Source organism: Ambystoma mexicanum, chromosome 6p (genome assembly GCF_040938575.1).
Source record: "Ambystoma mexicanum isolate Mex_15411 chromosome 6p, UKY_AmexF1_1, whole genome shotgun sequence".
Classification (NCBI taxonomy): domain Eukaryota; kingdom Metazoa; phylum Chordata; class Amphibia; order Caudata; family Ambystomatidae; genus Ambystoma; species Ambystoma mexicanum.
The window spans coordinates 550,005,848-550,028,207 of NC_090935.1; the positions used below are offsets into that span (position 1 = coordinate 550,005,848).

Genomic DNA, 22,360 nt, shown 5'->3' on the forward strand with positions numbered 1-22,360 from the left:
GCTTGTGACCCAACATATGATTCTTTTTCGCCTAAACTACTTCTAAGAACTTTCGCAAAGACTTTACCGTTTGATACCAGAACTGCTCTTTGCTATCCAGAACACTAGCCCATTGACTTTGGCCTGGCCTATTGACTTGAATTGAACTCTTCTGGTGACCTGAAACTATTTTCACTGCCTAGAAAGTATATGTGATCTATTCTACTTACTTTTGGCCTATTTGCTCACTGCTAAGTAACTGAACTGCCATTTTGCTCTTATTTCAGGGGAGCTCAAAATGTCTCAAAAGCTTAGTTTTGCATTGTAGTGTATGGGTATATAATAAGTTACCTTCTGCTAGTGAAATGTTTTGTAAATGATTGTGTAATAAATTACTAAGTGTTTTTACCAAGAAACCTTGAGTATAAGTGTTTACTTGAACCACTGTGATTGAAAGTCCTCTGTGTAACTACTTGTAATGCTCACATTCACTCTTGAGATAAGCCTGGCTGCTCAGCTTGCTTCCAAAAACTGTGTGGTACAGACTTATACCAAAGGTTGGTCTTGCTTACACATGTAGTCCTAATTGTGTGTAGTGGTCCCAGAGGGTACTGCATGCAATTCGGCCTTACACCGTATCTCAAGGGCAAGGTGGTGCGTGTCGGTCTACAGACAATACCACCACAATGTTTTACATCAGAAAGCAGGGGGGCACCAGATCCCCGGCACTCTCCAAAGAAGCGCAGGACTTATGACATTGGGCTGTTACCCAAGGGATATTCCTCATCCCATTTCATCTGGCAGGAGTAAAGAACATGGTTGCTGACTCTCTGAGCAGGGAACTTCGCTCGTGCCACAAGTGGGAGCTTCGGCAGGACCTAGTGGAGAACCTGCTCTGCAAATGGGGCAACCCCAGATCGACTTGTTTGCGAAGAAACACCAAGTGCCAGAGGTTTCCCCGCAGGTTTCCCCAGCAGGGGAGCATGGGGGACGCATTATCATTCCCTTGGGGAGGCCTCTTTATGTATGCGTTCCCTCCGTTGCTGTTGTTACTTCGAGTCATCAGTCAACTCAACCCGTGCCAGTGCTGGATGATCCACGTTGCACTGGCGTGGCCGAGGCAGATCTGGTACCCATACCTTCTCAGCATGTCAGCGTCTCCACCAGTCAAGTGGCCAGTGGTCGCGGATCTTCTCGCCAGGGAAGGAGGCGCCATCCTTCACCATGAGCCAGGGTCTTTGAACCTGAAGGCCTGGCTTGTGCAGCGCTAGAATTCGGTGGATATGATCTCCCGGCGGACTGCAAGGAAGTTCTCGCCAAGGCTAGGGCATTGTCTACTTTGAAATGCTATGGACTCAAGTGGAAGAGATTTGCTATTTGGTGCCGTTCTCAGAAGATGGACCCACTGAGAGTCAAGGCTGTTGTTGGCCAAATCAGGGCTGGTCCACGCCTCCATCAAAGTTCATCTGACGGCTATCTCCAGCTACACCAGATCCCCAGGACGACCATCCTTGTGGTCGCACCGATTGGTCAGGGATTTCGTCAAATGACTATTCCGTTTGTTCCCGCCGGTGAAGGCTCCGGCCCTGGCGTGGGCGCTCAATGTGGTGCTTACTAGGCTCATGGGACCCCCTTTCGAACCTATGCATTCTGCTCCACTAAAATGTTGTTGTGGAAAACAGCTTTTCCCGTGGCCATCACCTCTGCACAACGAGTGGGGAAGATCCAGACCCTCTCCTGTAAACCACCTTACTTGATTTTCCACGAGATGAGGGTGCTACTGCGGACGCATCCCCCTTCATGCCAAAGGTGCCGTCCGAGTTTCATCTAAACGATCCCTTGGTGTGTTTTTGCAACGCCTTTGTCGCTGGCTGAAAGGACTTTGCACTTGCTGGATGTGGCTAGAGTGCTGAAGTTTTATGTGGCCAGCACGAAGAGTTTCCTGTGAACCATGGGAAGGCCCTGTACAAGGCTTCCATTTCCAGGTGGCTCTCCGGCTGTATCACCCACTGTCACCGGTTGGCAAACCGACCGCTGCCTGGCCATCCGAGAGCCCACTCTACCAGAGCGATCGCTGCTACATCGGCGTTTGTCTGGTGTGCCCCTGCTGGACATCTGCAGGGCTGCTATGTGGAGGTCGACTCACGCCTTCACAAAATTCTACTTCGTCGACAGGGATTCCAGGGAGGAGTCCAGAGTCGGCCAAGCAGTGCTGCACAACCTGTTCACTTGAAGGTGAGCCTGGTCAGGAGGTAAGAGATGCTTATGTTGAGCCTTGCCATCTCCCGTGGTTGTGCATGTTTGTACTGCTATGTATGTATTCCTTATTCATGAGCATGTCAATCCATGCCGGACCCCATGCTGGAGAAGGAACAAGTTACTTACCTGTAACTGTTGTTCTCCAGCATGGGTCTGGCATGGATTCACATGCAAACCTTCCCGCCTATCCCTCTGCAGCTCTTCTCTTGGTCCTACTGACAAATCTGAAGATGGCTGCCAGAGAAGGGGCTTAGGTAGAGGGCAGTCATTGGCTGGGGGCAGTATGACCCAGAGCTCAGTGATTGCTTGTTAGGAGAAAGACAGTTCACAAATGAAACTGATTTTTTTCTTTACCGAGGATTCCGAGCCTGACGTCAGTGAATATTCATGAGCATGTGAATCCATGCCAGATCCATGGTGGAGAACAACAATTACAGGTACTGAGTTGTGTGGTAAAGGCCTATATTAAGAGTTGGGTCCCTAATACCAAGAGAGGTCTTAGCAAGTCCCACACCGGTTGGACTTTATAAAAACATACTAGCAGCAAAGGGTTTGCGTATGAGAGGTGAATGTGCCTGAGAGGCGAATGTGAAGGCAGGTATCATTCCACAAGTTTCCAAATTGTTGCAGCATCAGGTGAAATTACCTTTCCAGAGTATTTTTGCCAGATGGTGCCATTGGTTACAGAAATTATACATAAAGCATATCCAAACGTATCAGTAAATAACAAAAATCACAAGTGGATGTGTGAACGAGCCATTCTTGCTGTTAAAAATGATCTGTCAATGAAATTAGTAACTGTGTCCGGAAGCGCATCCTGACTCTTGAGTCTAACTCAATCGAGCAGTGGTGGATGCTGACGAAGCTGTAAACTATCCAACAGAATTCCTCAAACCGCCCTCCACCTCCCAGCCCCAGGAATGCCAACGCATCACCTTCTATTGAAGGTTTTGTCACCCATCATGCTGCTTTGCAATCTCAACCTGCCTAGGCTGTTATGGACAAGGCTATGCATGAAAAAATTGCTGCCCGATGTTATTGAAGCAACAGTGTTCACTGGGAAGGGAAACTAAATGTTTTATAAACAAGCCTTACAATAAAAATGTACTTTAGTGATACTGAACTTTAGGGCCATAGTTGTTGGCACCGTCGGCATCATGTCACCCATCATGCTGCTCAGTTATGTTCCAGAAGGAGTTTTTAAGAAGAATACATTGCTATTTGTAGTCTCTATGAAAACATTTTTAATATGATAATCGAAAAATGTATTGAATTTTTCTTTTCACTTTTCTTATGGAGCCTTTATGAAAAGCGTAAAGCTACCTTGAGGTATTTGTAACAAATAGTACCTATACGAAAATAAAATTCGGGGCAATGCCTGGTATATCAGCTAGTGTACACTAAAGCTTATACATTTAGGTAAGGTAAGTACTATCACACAGTAGCATTAAAAACAGAATAGTTGCAATATCCATAGGTTATAAATCTACTTTAGAACCGTTTTAAAAGGTAACACAAAGTAGTAGAAACTTCTGAAACGGGTATGTAACCTTCAGACCAACTTGTAAAACGTCAGTTAAGCCCCTGTTTAACCAATCTTAAGAAGTCCAACCTTTTCTAGGAGAGTCTCAGAGAGTCAAGGTGGGCAGAGGAAGGAAAAGCAGATAAGCAGCAAACCAGGGAGAGGCTATGAAGAGTTCTTCAAGTTTACAGGTAAGTATCTGGAGATTTATTTGCTATAGAACACAAAGGGTTGTCCACCCCAATGTAGCTCAATGTAGACCTGGGAAGGGATGCAAGTAACAGCTTAATTGCAACCCTCAAACACAGGAAAAACAAAGCAGACCCAGTTAAGTATTAGGGGCTGCGCGAAGTGGACCGGCAAATGAAGCAGTCTGCAGTTTCTGCCGCTACCGTTTGCTCTTCTTTGTTACTGCTTGTTTCTTTGGAACTCACTACTGAGCCTACCTCTTGCTCTGCGAGCCCTGCCTGAGCGCGGTGGTGTTTGGCTCTCCCACTGTTTGTGTTGAAGCTGCGCTACGGATTCTATTGGTGAGTGTGCGCATTGGAGCAGAACCTTCCCATTGTCTTATCTTGACCGCTTACTTATGCGACCCAGAGTCTGCAGGGATTCTTACCTTTTGATCTGGGTCTGCAGCGTTTTTCTCAATCTGGAAGCGCCATTTCTCTATTCATATATGCTTAGTTGACCATCCCATTGCTTATTTGTCAACGTTGAGTGGCTCAAAGCAACCTGGAGTCTGCGGGGTACTCTTCCCTTTGATCTAGGTCTGCAGTTCGCTATCTCGTAGCGTGATGCCCTTTACACTTTTATTCTACCAACATGAGATTGGTCCTCAGAAAGTAGTACATTCAAGAAGACCAAACGGAACTATTGGTTCCCGAATGTATTGTATGTTGTATCATCCATGCCCCACAGGAGTCTGCCTCACTCTCTAACTTCTCGCCTCCCTCTTCCAGTGCTGGGGAGCTTTGGCAGGAACTACCCATTAACTCTGAGGTGAAGGGAGTACGTAAGTTAGTTTTGAACCATGATGACCAATTCAGCCCGGCTAGGCTTGGAAATGTGGAAATGGCTAATTTACAACTACAAAATATTAGTGCCTGTGCCAAAAACCCATTAAAAAACAGCTGACTGCAAAACCCCACAATCTACTCTTTTCCCCAAAAGCTGGCCAAGGATTTATGGATCACTATTTTGTGAAATCCGTTGCTACCAGTACAGAAATAAAATCTATGGCTCCACTGAGAGGGATGGCGATGCGTGATCACTCATTCATGAAGGAACAGAATATCCCTGTTGGGCGTAAAGACTTTACTGACCTTAGTATTATTGAATTTGCAGACCTGGCCTTGGAAAACAACGCTCACGCAGGGGCCTTGTTAAACGATAACGCTGGCAGCGTCATACAGCAAACCTGTGATGCACCAAATCCAGGCTCTCCATCAGTCCTTAGAAATATCGATAAGTACTCAATCACCATGGTCATGCTCGTGTTAGATCTGAGTCCTCTGCTGAGGCAGTCGGCCTCACTGAAAATACTGCAATGGATCACACTCTCCGTGAAGTTGATGAAAGAATTCGCCTCACCCACCTTTCGGTTTTTGCACTAAATATGGTCCTTAGCTCTTTTTGTGGCCCTTTTACGGAAACATCTGGAATGAGCTGAAGTCTCCTAATTCTATGGTAACTGAAGTGAACAGTAAATTGGACAATATTGGATCGGAGTTGCATTTTCACTCGATTGTGAATGGCCTGGCAAGCCTTGGTGGTGATCCCCTCCCGTCCATTGGAAAAGACGCTTACACTAGCGAGGCAATCGAAGTTATTGATATATTCAATCAGTCGATCGACCACTCTGTTGAACTTGTTTCGGCTTCGGTCTTTGCTCATTCCACATCTCAATGCCCCAATTTGGATGAACTTCCCCTGCCATCTTTCCCACCTATTATTATGCAGAGTCCGGTGACTGTTGTGACCATAGGCACTTCGGTGCGGACTCCGGCACCCAGTACTTTTTCTCCAGCCGATCCTGCTTGGCCAGGGCCGAGCAAGGATTCTTCAGTAGGGCGAGGCCTTCCTCCCACACGTCATCCAGGAGGGGCACTGCATGATGGTCTTTCTTTTGGCCTTGCGCAAATGGTATAAGAAACTCTGCTTTTTGGTCTCTTCCATCGTCAACTGGAAAAGCTCTGAAGCTTTGGCGACTATGGCATGAAACTACCCCACCTCATCCGGTGGGGATGCACTCAGTTGCAGCGATCCACCCGCTGGGACAATGTCTTCGTCCGGCTATGGTCGTGTCTGTCCCCGGGTCCATCGGGTGAGGGGGCACCCAGCACAGGTGTGGAGGTTTATGCGGAGGTGTCGGATGGCGCTTCCTCTTTTTAGCCGGAGGCTGTTCTGGGGCCTGCAGCATCCTCGTCTGGATTTCCGACACTTGCGTGTGTAGGGTTGAAAGGATATCCAGGGATGCAGCTCTCGGCTGAGCTAGCGTGGTGAGCACACTAGTCCCCAGGCCGTCGGCATTGCTGCCATCCTTGTCCTCGTGGACCGTGTGCTGGGACTCCTGGTCCTCGTCATCTCAGGATGAAACATCCATGTCTTGGGATGGCCTGTGACTTCATTGCCCCCCGCACCACGGTTTTGCAACCCGAGGGGTCTTAGCCGGGCTCTGCGATGGCATCCTCTTCTACGGTATGCCAGGAGACTTCGCCACCACCTGAGGCCTCCTGTTTCGGGGGTAGGGACACCCTGGGTGCAGTAGAGGCTACCCTCGCAGGGTCAGCCCCTTTGGCCTTCGAGAGAGCGGCCGCTACCAGCTCAATCGTCAATGATTTCTCCTGTGCCGCCTGGGCCTTCTTGGACAGGTCCGCCACCTTTTATTCCACCCTAGGCTTCTCAGGCTTCTCCAGCAGCATAGCCGGGTTGGGAAACTTCCTTTTTGAGGAGGAGCTCGATTGATGGCTGAAGATAGAGGCAGATGAGGATGTTGATCGTGTCCTGCCTGCCGATGGACCTGCTTGTGCAGCGACCCCAATTGTTAAGCAGAGTTTTTATGCAGTACCCTTTGGGACCACTACACACAACTAAGACTACAGGTGTAAGCAAAACCAACCTTTGGTATAAGTCTGTACCACACAGTTTTTGGTAGCGAGCTGAGCAGCCAGGCTTATCTCAAGAGGGAATGTGAGCTTGTAAGGGTGTTACACAAAGGTCTACAATGACAAGGATTCAGATAGAAACTTATGCTCAAGGTTTTTTGGTAAAAACACTTATTAATTTATTACACAATCATTTATAAAACATTCACTAAATGAGGCAATCAATATCACACAAATTATACTACAATACTGATTACTAAGCAGTTGAGCTCCCTTGAAGTAGGAGCAAAATAGCATTGAAGTTGGAGCAAAAAGGCATAAGTTAATAAAACGAATAATACAGTTACTCTAAAACAGTGCAAATAGTTTGAGTTTACCAGAGGAGTTGATTCAATGCAATAGGTAGGCCAAAGTCAATGGGCTAGTGTCTTGTATAAGTAAAAATGGTTCTAGTATTTAAAACGGAAGTCTTTGCCACGGTTATTAGAAGTAGTTCACGGAAGAAAGGTTTGTATATCGGGCCACAAGCTGACTAGGCCTGCAAGTTGCCAAAGTTCCACGAACTTTCGCGGTGAGAGGTAAGTTCTCTCGGTCGGGTTTTCACAGTACCTTATATTGAAGAAAAAGATGCTGCTGAAGACTTCTATTCCTGGCAGTTCCTGCAGATCTCGCTGTTCCTTAGCCTCAGTCGTGGTGACAGGAGGGAGGACGTCGAGGGACTCCTGTACTGTACAGGGACGGGTCACAAAGCTGGCAAATTGGCAAATCTTCGATTCCAGTTGCTGTTCTTCAAGGACACAAGCTGGTGTTCAAGGACACAAGCTGGTGTCCTTCCCCCTGGTTAATCCTAACCAGCTCCGAGAATGGTATCCAGGTGGCTTACGAGTTTATTGCTCCCACCAACTCAAAGGAAGACGTCGTCCTTGAAGGGGCTTCTCTGTCGAGATGAACTTGACGATTCAGACCTGCAGCAGGGCTCCAACGGGCAAACCAACGGTCCAGTCGTTGCAGCAGCCGTCCTCCTCCAGCTCGTCTTTGGTTCTTACGTTCCATTGGTCGACTCTGCCTTTCAGTCCAATAGACTCGCCTTTTACACAGTTTTCTCCCATTCATTCCAGCCTAGCTGCCACTCACACAGCAGGGTGGCCGTCCTCGCCGGACAGTCAGCCAGCCAATCATGCCAGAGTGCATTTGGGTCTCCTAGGAGACTAAGCACAGGGAGTTTCGGACACCTCTGACTTCCTGCCCACCCCAGACACTGGAGTGCCAGGGGTGGTCCTCAGTCCTGAAGCCGGCCAAAGGCATAGAAACAAAGGGACCAAACCTGGTTTGGCACGCAGAGACAAACCCTAGAAGGACCTTTGTTTAAACAGGTCCCGGTCTGCTTTCGCCATATCTTTTTGCAACGGGGGCTTAGGCACCATCGTGAAAAACAGGTCTCCTACGATTTTTGGCTACCAGTGTTCGCGGTCGGGAAAAATCATGGTAGTTCACTGTAAAAAAAACTGCCACCAACCATTTCGATAGGAAAGGGTAGAATTTGACTGCTACATGAGTTTACAGACATGGGGGATACTAGGTAACCCCTCCAGTACTCTATTGTAAGATAGTGTGTGCTGGGTCTAGGAATTTAAAAAGACTAGTAAAGTCAATTTAACTTTACATTCTCTGGGAAACAGTAGTTTATCCCAGAGTAGGTATTTAAACCTTGGGACAGCCTAACACGATTCCCTGTGTCACTGCACTGAGGGTGCTGTGTAACTCACATGAAAAGATGATGCCTATGGAGCTGTCTAAAACTCCATAATCAAAGAACACAAGAGTAAAACGAACATCACAATACATGAGAGAATGGGAAAAAAGGCCCACACTCTCTCCAGTTAAAAAAATCAAGTCCTCAAAAATCCAGCAAAGTTGCTCGGGGTCTCGAAGGTGAAGGGAATTAGCAAATTTATGAGAATTCCCCTTAACACCGATGGAAACGGACTCGCGGTGCTTGGCCTTGTCTTGGGCCCCCACAGATGGAGCGCCCTCAAAGGACTTAGAAGCCTGCTCATCGGACTGGCCGTTCCTAGGTGAGGCATGACCCTGCTTGGGGCATGGGGCAGAGGCCTTGGCGTCTAGCCTTGCCACCAGTCTACTGTGTCATTCCTTCATCGTTCTCTAAGAGAAGCCGAGGCAGATTTTGAAATCTCCCTCTTTGTGGTCTGGGTGAAGGCAGTTGAGGCATTGAAGGAGTCTGTCCTCCACAAACACGTCCTGCAGTCCGCGTCTGGTGCAGAGCTTCAACAGGGAACTTCCTTCCTTCTCCTCTGCCATGGTCGATGGCCTTCTGGAAACTTTGATGAACACTTGACGATCCTTGCCCTTGAGGGGTGCAGAAATTCACTGACAAACGGGTCCCCGCTGTCGGCAGATGGAGAGAAGAGCACAAGTGCACTTATTTGATAAACATAGAACTTTTTTCCTGTTGAAAAACACGAAAACTGCAGAATAACTCGCAGAGAAAAACTTGGACTCCCCAACTCAAAGTGCAGTAAAAATCTGAGAATGGCTTCCAGAGGAGGGGCTTAGGGAGTGGGCAGTCATTGGCTGGGGGCAGTATGACCCAGAGTACAGTGATTGGTTTAGAGGAGAAATACAGTTTGTAAGTGAAACATTTTTTTTTTTACTGAGCTTTCCCGGCCTGATGACGGGGAAAATTAATGAGCATGTGAATCCATGCCAGCGCCCATGCTGGAGAATGGATGCTCCCTCCACGCCAATGGTAACAGCTCCCTCACAGGACTGCTGAGGATCACCTCCACGATCGGGCTCTGCCACGACAGCAGCAGATGTTGGTTGCCATGCCTTCTTCCAACGGTCTCAGGTTTCCTCGCAGGTCTTGCAACTGGACAGGAGCCTTGGCGCCTTCAGTTTCTTCCATCTTTAGAATGGGTGCAGGGGTCCTCCTCTTATCCAAAAAGCCAGGTAAGAGCAGAAACTCCCAATGACAGATCTGGCCCACACACACCCCAGCAGTGGTCCAATCAGGAGCACTGGCGGCAAAACTCATGCATTCCACTCAGACACTGGCACCAGTCTGTGTATTGGGACCACACAGTCCCATCCCACTTCCTGTCAGCAAACACACCTAGCTCTCCAGTAGCCCGCCAAAGGCTTCTGCTTTCCCGGGCACTGGAAGTTCATATAAGGATTTCCCTGGCCTCATATGCAAGGAAGAAGGCTAAAAGACAAGATGGCCAAAGGACAAGTGAAAAATCTAGTGGCATGGCCATGTTTGACCACTAGCCACAGTTAGTAGCCAAACACATTAAGGCTAAAACGAAATGCACCAAAAAATTGTAAAGTCACTGCTACCACCAGCTTGTCCATTTAGCGTACCTAGAGTAACGAGAAATCCTCTGTTAGTCTAGGGCAAAACAAAATGTGTACCCCATTTTACTGTATTATAAAATGCATTGTACAATGATGAAAACTACCAAAAGTGGTAGAAAGTTACTATACTAGCAACTAAGTAACTAGACTAAGGAACACAATCTTTCCCAGTACTGACAGCCTGAAGGACATGTCAGTTCCCCCTTAACAGATGAGCAAAAGTCAGTGTAGTGAAGCTTAAGGCTTCACTGCACTATAAAAAGAGCAGGTAGGATACAAAAATAAAAGCTAACAGTTTGGGGGTCCATAAAAATGGAAGGAACAGCATGGTGAATCTTTCCTAACGTGTGTGCCTGCATGTTGGGTGGAGGCATACGTGCAGACAAACACGGAAATGGTTCCTTACTGTTAGCATTGCATGTTTTACTGGCATAAAGGCTAAACTCAGCATGAGTATTCTTACATGGTGGTGAAGGGGATGGTCAAGCATTTGTGCAGTAGCAGTAACATGTTTTCTTCTTGTGGCTGGAGAGTTTTACTGGCATTGAAGACAAAGCCAAAAAGAGAACGTTTGTACATGGTGATACAGGCAAAGCCAGCACGAAAATGCTGGTTTGTGGTATTATTACTGTGCCTAATATAACTGGCCACACACAGAGTTGGCTGGTACATTCGGGTGTCAGGACTCGGGAGCCATGTTCAGCCCCCTGATTTCTATGATAGTTGAACGATTTAAGGTTTTATTAAAACAAAGACTTCTATTTTTGAACCTATGTCATCACTGTTCCACCTGTAACTGCGCTGACGAAAATGTTGACGCCAATTACGTTGCAGCGCAGTGATCAGATGGATCACTGTATGCGCATCCCCCAGCCTGCATTTCCTTTCCTGACCCACCACCCCCACCCCACTTACCTTTACGGCAGCACACTTCAGTGTGTGCCGCCTACACCCTGTTACCCCTGCAGCGCCAGTTCCTTCCACTAACGTGGGTTCGAACCGACGCCGCAGGGGGCTTTTTCTCATTTTCTTTTCTTGTCCCCCTGCTTACTGCAATGGTAAGCGGGGGACACCCCTTCAATCCACGACTCCCGTTATGTCGGCCAAGTAGAGCGGGGGACACTGCCGCAACCCGCGCTCTGCCTGGGCGCAGTAAATGCTGCCATCATTTTGTGCACCCCCAAAGTCGCAGTGACTAAGGCATGCCGGGGTGTTCTCCCTCAACAGCTGAAGGAGAGGCTCTATGCATTTTAGGCCCTACAACTCCCCAATGTGGCAATCCCATGTATAGGCCACCATTAATGCGGTTCTCGATTGTTAAGAAGAATTTCCTTTTTGAGTGTTATTCTCCCGACCGAGTCCCCCAGCATTTTTGATGGACTATTGGACTGATTCTCCAGAGTGAGTGGGAACCTTTTTCCTTTTTCCACCTCATTCATTCTTTTACTCTGACATTGGGAACACTACCTCCTTTTGATACTTTTTAATGGAGTTCTGCTTTCCTCCATGTTTTCCGGCACCTACAATTTATTATTGCAGCACACTGCACTTTCTGTGCAGTCTTGCCGGGGAGCTCTTTGAGGTGCCCTTTTTATTTTATCTGTTTTAACACATGTTACCAGGGCAGGGCAGGGGGACACTTTGTCGCACCTGTATCTTATTTTCGGAGTTCACCACACCCCACCTTAAGTGGAGTGCTTAGGGAAAAAATTGTATATTGTATCCTTTTTGACACTTTCCCAGTAACTTTTAGTTACTGATCCAACTTCATCTGACAGGCTGGTGGCAGTGTACCTTTTTGCATGACATTTTGTGGACTTTAGTCGCAGGCTGCCATTGCAGCTGTAGTAAGGGACACTATGATCACCCTTTGCCTAGAATGGTAGCTGTACTTTTCTAAGCCCTGTTCTTGATGACTTGGTTTTTCTTGAGCCTTCTACCTGTCTGGGTGAGGAAGGTCTTCATGGGTCTTTTGTCTTTGGCAGGCTTCCCTTGGAAAGCCTGCCAAGGCTCGGAGTGTCTGAAAAGCAAGGAAGTGGGGGAGGTGACCGAAACTCCCCAGGTCTTTGCCCTGCAGTGTGTGCCTGCCTGGAACCAGTTTGTGCTGGGAGGCTGGCTGGCTGTCCCATTGGACAGCACCTCCCCTTCCCCCAAGTTTGAATGAATGCATGTCTAGTGATTGCTGGGCTCACTTAGTTTTCCGGCATAAAAGATGAGGGTCCTGGAGCAGAAACTCAAGTCTACCACTGGAACTGAAGATCTGAAGGACATCCACAGCCACTTCCAGTGATTGCCACAGCCATCTGAGTAAGTGCTGCAGTCCCGACCTCCACTTCTGTGCAACAAGGAAGCCCCGAAGCAGAATGCTTCCTCCCGTGGACTGGTGGGCATAACCAGTCCCAAGACTAACTGCATTTTGTGCCCTCTCTGGAAGAGCTGTGACCTCCACGGCCCACAATTCCCTAATGCCCAGGGTCTTGTGCCATTTTGCGGTGTAACGTCTTCCGAAGCGCAGTTTCATCTGAGACTTTGCAGGCATCCTCCTGGAACTCCAGAAACTAGATCCTGCTCCTGAACGTCCCCTCAGCTGAGACTAGGACTGGGAACCGAAGCAAAGTCTACTGCATGATAACTGTCCTTCAACCAAGCCTTCAAAAAGGCTCCAACAATACAGTGCTATGAAAAAACTTCTGCTGGGCGTCAAACTACTTGATGGAAATCATCAGATACATTGCAACTTCTTTTCTTCAGTCGGCAAGGCCAAGAATCCTAAACCCGGTCCTGCTGCACACGCTGCTTCACTTACAAGGTACTGTTCAGCCCCTAATTATTAGATTTTGTAAATTGTATTTGGTTTAAATTAAACCTTTACAAAACAAAGTAGATACAAGTAAGCACAGAAACATTACAAAAAAAAAAGAACACTACAAATCAATACAATATATATCATAGCATTTCCAGCAGGTAAAATCAAATTCAGATCAAACGAGAAAAATGTAAATCGAACAGCACTAAAATATCAAATTAAGGCTTTTGAACCGCTAACCCTTCCCGAACATTCAGAATATTTAAACATCTTTTCCATAGATTATCATCTGTAAAACCTGTGTGATGCACCAAAAGGGAACACTAATTTGATCCTGCGGGCAATTAATGCCTCACAATCTAGTACCAAGTGTTTTGTTTAATTCAGTTTCAGAATGACAGAATCTACAGCCACTGTTGGCTTCAATTATTATGCTTCTCCTAAGCAAGATCGCCATCATGGGGAAACAAATTCCAGCGTAGCCGGAGAAGCAAAGCCTTATGCTGTCGATTAGGGAATTGAGAAAGCACAGTGGAGAGAGAGGGTCCACCGTCTTTTGTGCTCCAAGGCTAAATGGCTCATGGAAGAATATGAGTGAAATAGATTGGTTGTGGAGACCCAATCTAGGTCACACAGGGCCCTTTTTACCTTGGTCGGATTAGTGATTTAGGTATCTAAATCCAAAAACATTCTTGAGAGAATTGATTCACATTTCTGACCAAGCAGCAAGATAATGATAATTCTCTGGGGGTGGGTGTTGGGGGGAGGTGGTTCGGGGTAGGGGGGTGTCAGAGTTTGAGGGCTCCACCTAGAACCTCAGAGGGAATTAGCTATTGGAGAGGTCCGTTTTAAGTATAGTGACATCAAACCCCACTCAACACATGCTTTTAGAGATATACCTAATTCAAATCTAATTGCTGCAAGGGGGACTGCGTTGGGGATAACCCAAGATCTTACGCCACATCTTAGCCTCAATCTGATCCAAAAGTTTGAAAACAGCATCGCCAAATAGTTCAAGGCCATATGTGAGTTTCGGAACGATTTTCACTTCATAATAGATGACCGGAGCCGATTTTAAAGAAAGTCATCCGAATTTGCGATCGATTTTAATTATCTGACTCTGAAGATGGGCTGCTTTTTGCAAGAGTATCTCAGATATTTTTCAGGCCCGAGTGGGCCCCAAAGTGGAAACACAAATATACAAGACTGGGGCTGGTCTTAATATTGACATTTTCCACAGTCCAAGAAGGATTGCATTTTTTGGACTCTTTGAAAAAGCCAAGATCCTGGTCTTACTAGGATTAATTAGAAGACTGTTGTCATTGGCATATTTCAGAAAGATATTCAGGAACCTTTGGAGACCGACCTTCGATTTATCAAATATCAAAAAATCAGCAGCGAAAGCCAGCCATGATACTTTGCAATGGCCTACTTTTGGTGTAATTAGGCCCCCTTCAGCAAGACAGTTAGCCACATCAGATAGGCATTGATTGAATAACCAGGGGGCCAAGACACAGCCCTGCTTTAGTTCCATGTATGAGCGTATTCTTCGCGAGAGATAGCCCTTTTGATTCAGCCAGATCTGAACTCCGGAATTATCATAGACAACAGTAACTAAATGCAATGGGCCGTGCGGCATTGCCCCATAAAGCCAATTTAGTCCACAATCTGTTCTGGTCGACCCAGGCAAACGCTGGCGAACGATCTATTCTGTTGAGGCCATATAAGTACAGCCTTCAGGGATAGCCCATGCTGACTCCTTTATGGACTTCACAGTGAGACCATTAATGTTAGTTGAGTGTCCCTTGCGGAAGCCAGTCTGGAATCTATTCAGCCATTGCACAGAGGTAGCCTATTGCTCCAGATGAGTCAAAAGAAAAGAGGAAAAGATCTTGCAGTCAAGCATTGATTAATGAAACCACATTTGAAGATGGGAACAATGTGAGCCGTGCTCTAAAAGGGTGGCAATACTCCAATGTGGAGAATACTTCTGAATTGCAGAAACAGAATATTAGTCCAATTGACTGGGTCGGCCTTAAAGGTATTAGTTAGGCCATTAGGGCCAGGGGCTTGCGACTGCTTGCATTTCTTTAGTAGACGATAAACGACTTCTATATCTAGCTGCGGCTGTCAAGAATGGTCCTATTTGGTAGAACATGGGAATAAGTCATTACCATCATTTTCAGCATGGAATCCGAATAAGTTCTCTAAGAAGCAGGCCCATTCCGACTCTGGCACAGCGTTCAATTGCAAGATTGCAAAGGTAGGGTGCTGATTATTAATTGGTGACCAAAACAATACCACACTGGAGTTAATCGGGACATGGAGCATGGTCTCAGCATCGCACTGCATCATTGTTGCACACTTGGACTTGCAATAGTTTGCATATTTTTGTTTGATCTTCTTTGCTAATTTAGCTTTAGTAACAAGATCGTCAGTTGTAGCCTTATGTTTTCTAATCTCCCTTCTCATGAGAGATTTAGCTACAGCAAGCTCTTCGTTATAGCAGTGGATGGGTCTGGGTGGTCTCATAGGTCTAAATCTATGATTAGTTCTTACACCAATAACCAATTCAGAGATAAGATCCTCAAACCGATTCACTTTAAAGTTTTCCATTTTCCACTCAAGTGAAGTCATCAGCGTGATAGGGTAGAGATCTTGATTTATGATAGCAATATTAGAGTCAGACCAGCGGATTGCATTACCTGAGTGAGTCGTTCTTAAACGAGACAGGTCTGTTTACTCTCTGGTAATCAGTATAATATCAAATTCAGCTTTTAAAATCGCAAGGGTTACTCTGATTGTTCTAAGCACAGAAAAGGAGGTACAGCAGTTGGACAGATAATCATCAATAAAAATGTAGTCCAGAGTTTGCCTGTTTCGCGAGGGTAGTAGTAACTTTTTCTTCACATTTCTAGCCATCTTTACTTTAGACAATGTTTTGGCTGGTGGAACATCAAGGAGCATGAGTGACCCTTCATCGGCCTTGTTCTTTTTAGACAGATTGGAGAGGGTCGGTTGTTCCTCTGTCAAATCTATCGTGGTAGTGGAAGAGGTAGTCTAACACCTAATCATCGTCCTCAATCCCTAAAGACAGCGAGGTGAAGAAGTTGGACGCTGTCAGGAGAAAAGTCATTTAGTCCTCGGCGTCGACCATCAAGGCAGCCAACACATTGGTGATCCTGGCCAGGTACGACACTGAACTGGTACAGACTAGGCCCGTTTCTGCAGTTCCTATCCGATGACAAGCGGTTGGAGGCTATCTCACTTCTCCAGGAAGGTGAAGTGGCGTCGGACCATGCTATCACATTGGCTGTGGACATCGCTGACACAGGTTTCCGGCAGATGGGTAACAGTGTCTGCCTCCGTCGTCGAGGCTGGCTAAAGGGCCAATTTCCGCCAGGATTTACAGACAAGGGTACTGGACCTGCCCTTCGACAGGGATAATCTCTTCGGGACGGCCATCAAACTGATACAGATACGGCTCGTGCCCTGGGTACTCCAACAGCATTGCTCTTCCTTTCGTGCCTCTGGTGGAAAGTCAGGCAGATCGACGAAGGGTTTTGGTGGAGGGTCCTCATCGTATCGTCGGCCCTCCCGGTCCACAGCCCAGGAGGCCACAGAGGCCGTTCCAAGGCTTTCAATGAAGGTGGCCAGTGCCATCGTCGTCCCCAAGGCGGAACGCAGGCGCCGAAGCAGAACTGAATCGTCCAGGCCATCGGGCTCCCACCCATGCACCCCGGTGGGAGGCCGGCTGATGGGATTCGTCGGCGAGTGTAAAAAGATCTCCACCGATAGAAGGGTGCTGGACGCTCTCGCCCAGGGACATTCCCTAGAGTTCCACGGATCCCTCCAGTGACCAGGCAGGAGCAGCACATTCCTCAGCTCCTGCAGGAGGTATGTGCCTTGCTAAGAAAAGGGGCGATAGAGCCAGTCCCGAAGCGACTCTGGAGTCTGCTCCAGATACATCTTAGTCAAAAAGACCGGGGGCTGGAGGCCCATTCTAGACCTGCAGCGTCTCAACAAGTACCTCAAGTCCTAAAAATACAGGATGGTAACGTTGCAGCATGTGCTCGGCCAACTGGAGGAAGGATACTTCTTGTTGATGGATCTGAAGGATGCCTACTTCCACGTCCCTATTTACAGGAAACATCGGAAGTTCCTATGCTTCGTACTGCACAGAAGACACTACCAATTCAAGGCCCTCCCTTTCACCCTAAAGTCGGCGCCCAGGGTTTTCACGAAGTGCCTAGCACCAGGGGTGGCCCATCTACATCTATGAGGGATGCACCTGTACCCGTACCTCAACGACTGGCTCATGCGGGCCAAGTAAAGAGAGGTATCCGTCGAACACAGAGAGGACCGTCCAGCTACTGACTGATCCGGGGTTCTCCATCAATTTTCCAAAGTCCTGCTTGACACCATCATAGAACGTATTGTTCCTGGGAGCCAGGCTCAATGCTGTCTCCTGCCTAGCATCAACCTCGGAGGAGAGGGTAGAGACCGTGCTGGGGAAAGTGCAGCGGCTGTTGTCACTCAAGACTGCCACGGTGTGGGCCACCAAGTCACTGCTCAGCATAATGTCATCTTGCATCTATCGTATCCGGCTCTGCAGGTTGCGGATGCGACCTCTTCAGGAGTTCCTGGACGCTCACTGGATACAAGTGTCCAGAAGCTTCGCGGACAAGATCCCTCTCGACGAGGCGTTCCGGTGGGTGGTAAGGTGGTGCGGCGTACACTCCAAAAGGGCCCGAGGCACAGTGTCTCAAAACCTCCCGATACCAGGAGGCGATCACCACAGACGCTTTCCTGGAGGGCTGGGGAGCCCACACCAGACGTCTGCACACCAAAGGCCTGTGGCTGCTCTAGGAGAAGGATCTCCACATCAATATCCTGGAGCTGTGGGCAGTGTTCTGGGCCCTAAAGTCATTCCTTCCGTCCCTGAAGTGCAGGGTGGTGAGGATTTTCAGACACCACCACCACAATGTTGTACATCAGAAAGCAGGGGGGCACTCGATACCCATCACTCTTCAAAGAGGCGTAGGGCTTGTGGCACTGGGCCATCGGACAAGAGATGTTCCTCATCCATTTTCACCCGGCCGGAGTCAAGAAGACCATCGCTGACTCTCTCAGCAGGGAGTTGCGCTCCTGCCATGAGTGGCAACTTCAGCAGGACCAGGTGGACCGCATCTTAATCAAGTCGGGCAGGCTGCAGAGTTATCTTTTTGCGACGACTGCAAGCTCCAAATGCCAGAAATTTGCCAGCAGCTTCCGCCAGCCGAGGGGCATGGGGGACACGTTCTTCTTGTGGGAAGGCCTGTTAGTCTGCGCGTTCACTCCATTGCCTCTCCTGCTGCGAGTCATCAGTCAGCTCAAACAGTGCTGATGCAGGATGATACCCATCCTCCCCCGACGTGGCCGAGGCAGATTAGGTACCTGGACCTTCTCAGCCTGTCTACATTGCCTCCGGTCAAGCTGCCAGTGGTCCCAGATCTGCTCAACAGAGAAGCAGGCACAATCCTGCATCACGATCTGGGATCGCTGATCCTGAGGGCTTGGCTCCTGCAGCCCTAGAGTTTGGAGGATAAAAGTTGCTGGCAGACTGCAGGGAGGTCCTTGCCAAGGCCAGAGCGTCAACTCTTAAGTGCTATTATCACAAGTGGAAGCATTTTGCTATGTGGTGCCAGTCACAGAAGATCATCCCTCTGAGGGTCACGGCCATACTTGTCTTTGGCCAAGGAGGTACTGGCGCACGTCTCTATCCAGGTGCATCTGGCGGCTATCGCCTGTTACACCAGGTCTCCAGGAAGATCTTCTCTTTGGTCCCACTGTCTCGTCAAGGAGTTCCTCAAAGGACTGTTTCGATCTTTCCCGCCAGTGAAGGCTCCTGCCCCGGTGTGGGAACTCAACTTAGTACTGACGAATGTCCCTTCGAGTCTATGCATCAGTCCTCTCTGAAGTTCCTCTCATTGAAAATGGCTTTCCTTGTGGCCTTCACCTCTGCCAGGAGAGTGGGTGAGATCCAGGCCCTATCCTGCAAGCCATATCTGACATTCCACGAATCGAGGATGGTGCCACAAACGCACCCCTCCTTCATGCCAAAGGTTCCGTCGGAATTCCACCTCAACAAGCCTTTCATTTTGCGTGTTTTTTCCAAAGCCTTAGTCACCGGCTAAAAAAGCCTTGCACTTGCGGGTCGTTGCTCGTGCTCTGCAGTTCTACATGTCTCGCACGAAGAGTTTTTGGAAAACGTCTCAACTGTTCGTAAACTTTGGTCTTGTGAACCATGGGAAAGCATTGTCCGGGGCTTCCTTCTGCAGGTGGCTCTCCGGCTGTATCACACACTGTCATCGGTTGGCAAACCGACCGATGCCCGGCTGTCCGAGAGCCCTTTCCACCAGAGCGATCGCTGCGACGACTGCGTTCCTGTCTGGTGTGCCCCAGCTGGACTTCTGTGTCTATGCACACCTTCACAAGGTTCTACTAAGTCGACAGGGATTCCAGAGAGGAGTCCAGGGCGGCCAAGCAGTGCTACGCAACCTGTTCGCTCAAGGTGAATCTGTTCCAGAAATAAGAGTAATTGCTTCTGTTGAGCCTTGCCACCTCCCGTGGTTGTGTAGTGTTGTACTGCTTTGTATTCTTTATTCATGAGCATGTGAATCCATGCCAGACCCCTGTGCTCGTGAAGGAAGAAGTTACTTACCTGTAACTATTGTTCTCCAGCATGGGTCTGGAATGGATTCACATGCAAACCCTCCCTCCTACCCCTCTGCAGCTCTTCCTGGTCATACTGCCACTGTACGTGCTTACCAAATCTGAAGATGGCTGCCAGAGGAGGGGCTTAGGCAGAGGGCAGTTATTGACTGGGGGCAGTGTGACCCAGAGTACACTGATTGGTTTAAAGGAGAAATACAGTTTGTAAGTGAAACTGTTTTTTTTTTCTTTTACCAAGGATGCCCGACCTGACGGGGAATATTTATAAGCATGTGAATCCATGCCAGACCCATGCTGGTGAACAATAGTTACAGGTAAGTAACTTGATCCTTCTCGAGTGCCCCTGGACTGTCCAGTGGCTGACCGGTTCCCAATTTGGGCTACCGTGCTGCAAATGTTGCCGTTCCGAGCTGAGGCTTGGAACTTGGGGATCTTCAGTGCGTGCAACAAGACTTACCTCTCCGCAATTTCGTGGTCCTAGCATCAAGGGGATCTAAGATAGGAGGGAAGGTGACTACGACAAGGGAATCCCTTTGCGTTGCTGTGCGTTGGTGGGCATTGTCCGAAACGGCTTACGTGCGTCCAGTCTTGCATCGAGTCGCTCTTGCATTTCTTCACTGGAAGACCTTGCACCAGCAATAGTCCACGACCGGAGAAGTGCTCGACCCTACACGCCGGGGAATCGAGGACCGAGTTGTAGCAATTCTTACCTGAGCCCCTAACTCCCTTTTAAAAGTTTTGCTAACTTTTAGAAACTTTTGTATTACTTTGGCTTTGCCATTGCTTGTTCACACAAGCACTCTGAAAGTTGGGAACACGTTGGTTAGTCAGATTAATGTGTCTCCTAACCATTGGAACTTTTCACTGGACCGCAGAGACCCTACTTTCATTTTTTCCAGCTTCACAAAACTGTACAGCACTTTGCTGAACCTTTGAGCACAAGGCCCCTTACATTTTAGGGATGGACTTCTGAAGGTAGGATTGAATGTCTGTGGGACCTGTAGTGCCAATAGTAATCTATACCTTCCTTTTCAAGGGTTTGATATGTATTTTGCCCTACCATAGTGATTGTGTATATGTATTATCATTTTAGTGTATAGAGTATAGAAAATCAGTCTTAACAACACATCATGTTAACTATGCCTTTATTTAACACCAGTAAATATGCAATACCACAGTAAGAAAGCATTATTAACAAGTAAAGAAAGAAAATGTCCAGTCTACCTGCCCATTGTGCAATAAACCCCCACCCCAAACCTTCTTAGTTGGGGCTTATAGCACAATGGACAGGCAGACTGGACATTTTCTTTCTTTACTTGTTAGTTAGATGGATGACATTACTAGACTAACAAAGAGTACAAATGATAAACGCCACAAACAAAAATGGCCATTTGAATACACAATGCAAGACAGAATTATTATTTTTGGGGATTCTACGGCCACTTTTTAGTGTTCCTCAACTTTTAGCGTTGTTCTTATTTTTTCGGGATCACAGACTTCTTTTTGATGACCAGCGGGACGTCTCCTAAAGCCCTCCTGCCGTAGCAATTTACCTTACTTAAGGTATATGGTATTGTCGCCTCTAAGGTGCACAGGCATGGGAGTAGCCCTCATGTACCCCACTATTACTCTAGTGTAGTGTTATCACCCTACATTGGTTTTAGGAAGTAGGTTGTATTTATTGTATTTATTATGTTTATATAGCGCTTTAATCCAAAACAATGTACATTTTAACAGATACATTAACTTTATAACAGTAGAAGCAATTTACAATTATGAATCAGTCCAACAAAACAGTAAGTAGAGCAATTCGACTGAAGGAAAGAGGGAGAGCAGTGCAGTAGAACTGAGAGGGAGAGGGAGGGGTGAGGAGGAAGAGGGAAACGGAAGGGGAAGATTGGTTGCAGCTGCACTTTAGTTTTGGCTTTGCCATTGATGCAATCCATTTTACCACATTGATAGCCCAATGTGCCTTTTCTGGTAGCCATTGGGGCACCATTTCATTTTTTTAAATCCTGCTTGTAGTTTAGGCCTCCCATCATGCAGAGGCAACCATGAGGCCTTAAAATGGCTGTTTGGACCACGTGGGCTCTTTGTGAGCCCACAATGGACGCCTCGATATTGGTTTGAACCAGTTTTTGCCAGTATAAAATCTGAGCTGTCGCTCTCACATCCTGTGGAGGTGGTTTTGGTTTAGTGGCAATACTACTCTTAAAATCGTCTCCATGTCCCTCCAATCCCTATTGAGGTCTGCTGATTTATGATATTTTCCTCTTTAAATTCACAGCAGAGTGCAGCGCATCCGAGGCAAGCCTGTTGGTGCTGATTTGTGTACGTATACAGACCAAAAAGTGCATGTCCACGCTCTGCCAAACTGTCCTGTGGGACTTGGCTGCCTATTGTATCTGACCCTCCATTGAGACTACGTGCTGGACTTCTTGCTCCAATGCATCAGTAACCCCGCACACAGTGGAGGTAGGGTTGCCCTGATCTACAGAGACTGCCTCACTTTTTCCTCCTTATCATTTCCTCCCATTAAACCCTTGCATCTCATCCCACCTTTCCTGAGTCACAATTCATGATCATATTTACAGCCCT

The 22,360-nt window shown here is 47.6% G+C and overlaps 1 protein-coding gene across 1 annotated transcript in view; it reads left to right on the forward strand.

Annotated features, from left to right (window-relative positions):
* Nucleotides 1–22,360, forward strand: part of PPWD1 (peptidylprolyl isomerase domain and WD repeat containing 1) — a 537,697-nt gene that overhangs the window by 514,340 nt on the left and 997 nt on the right. The window lies entirely within an intron of this gene.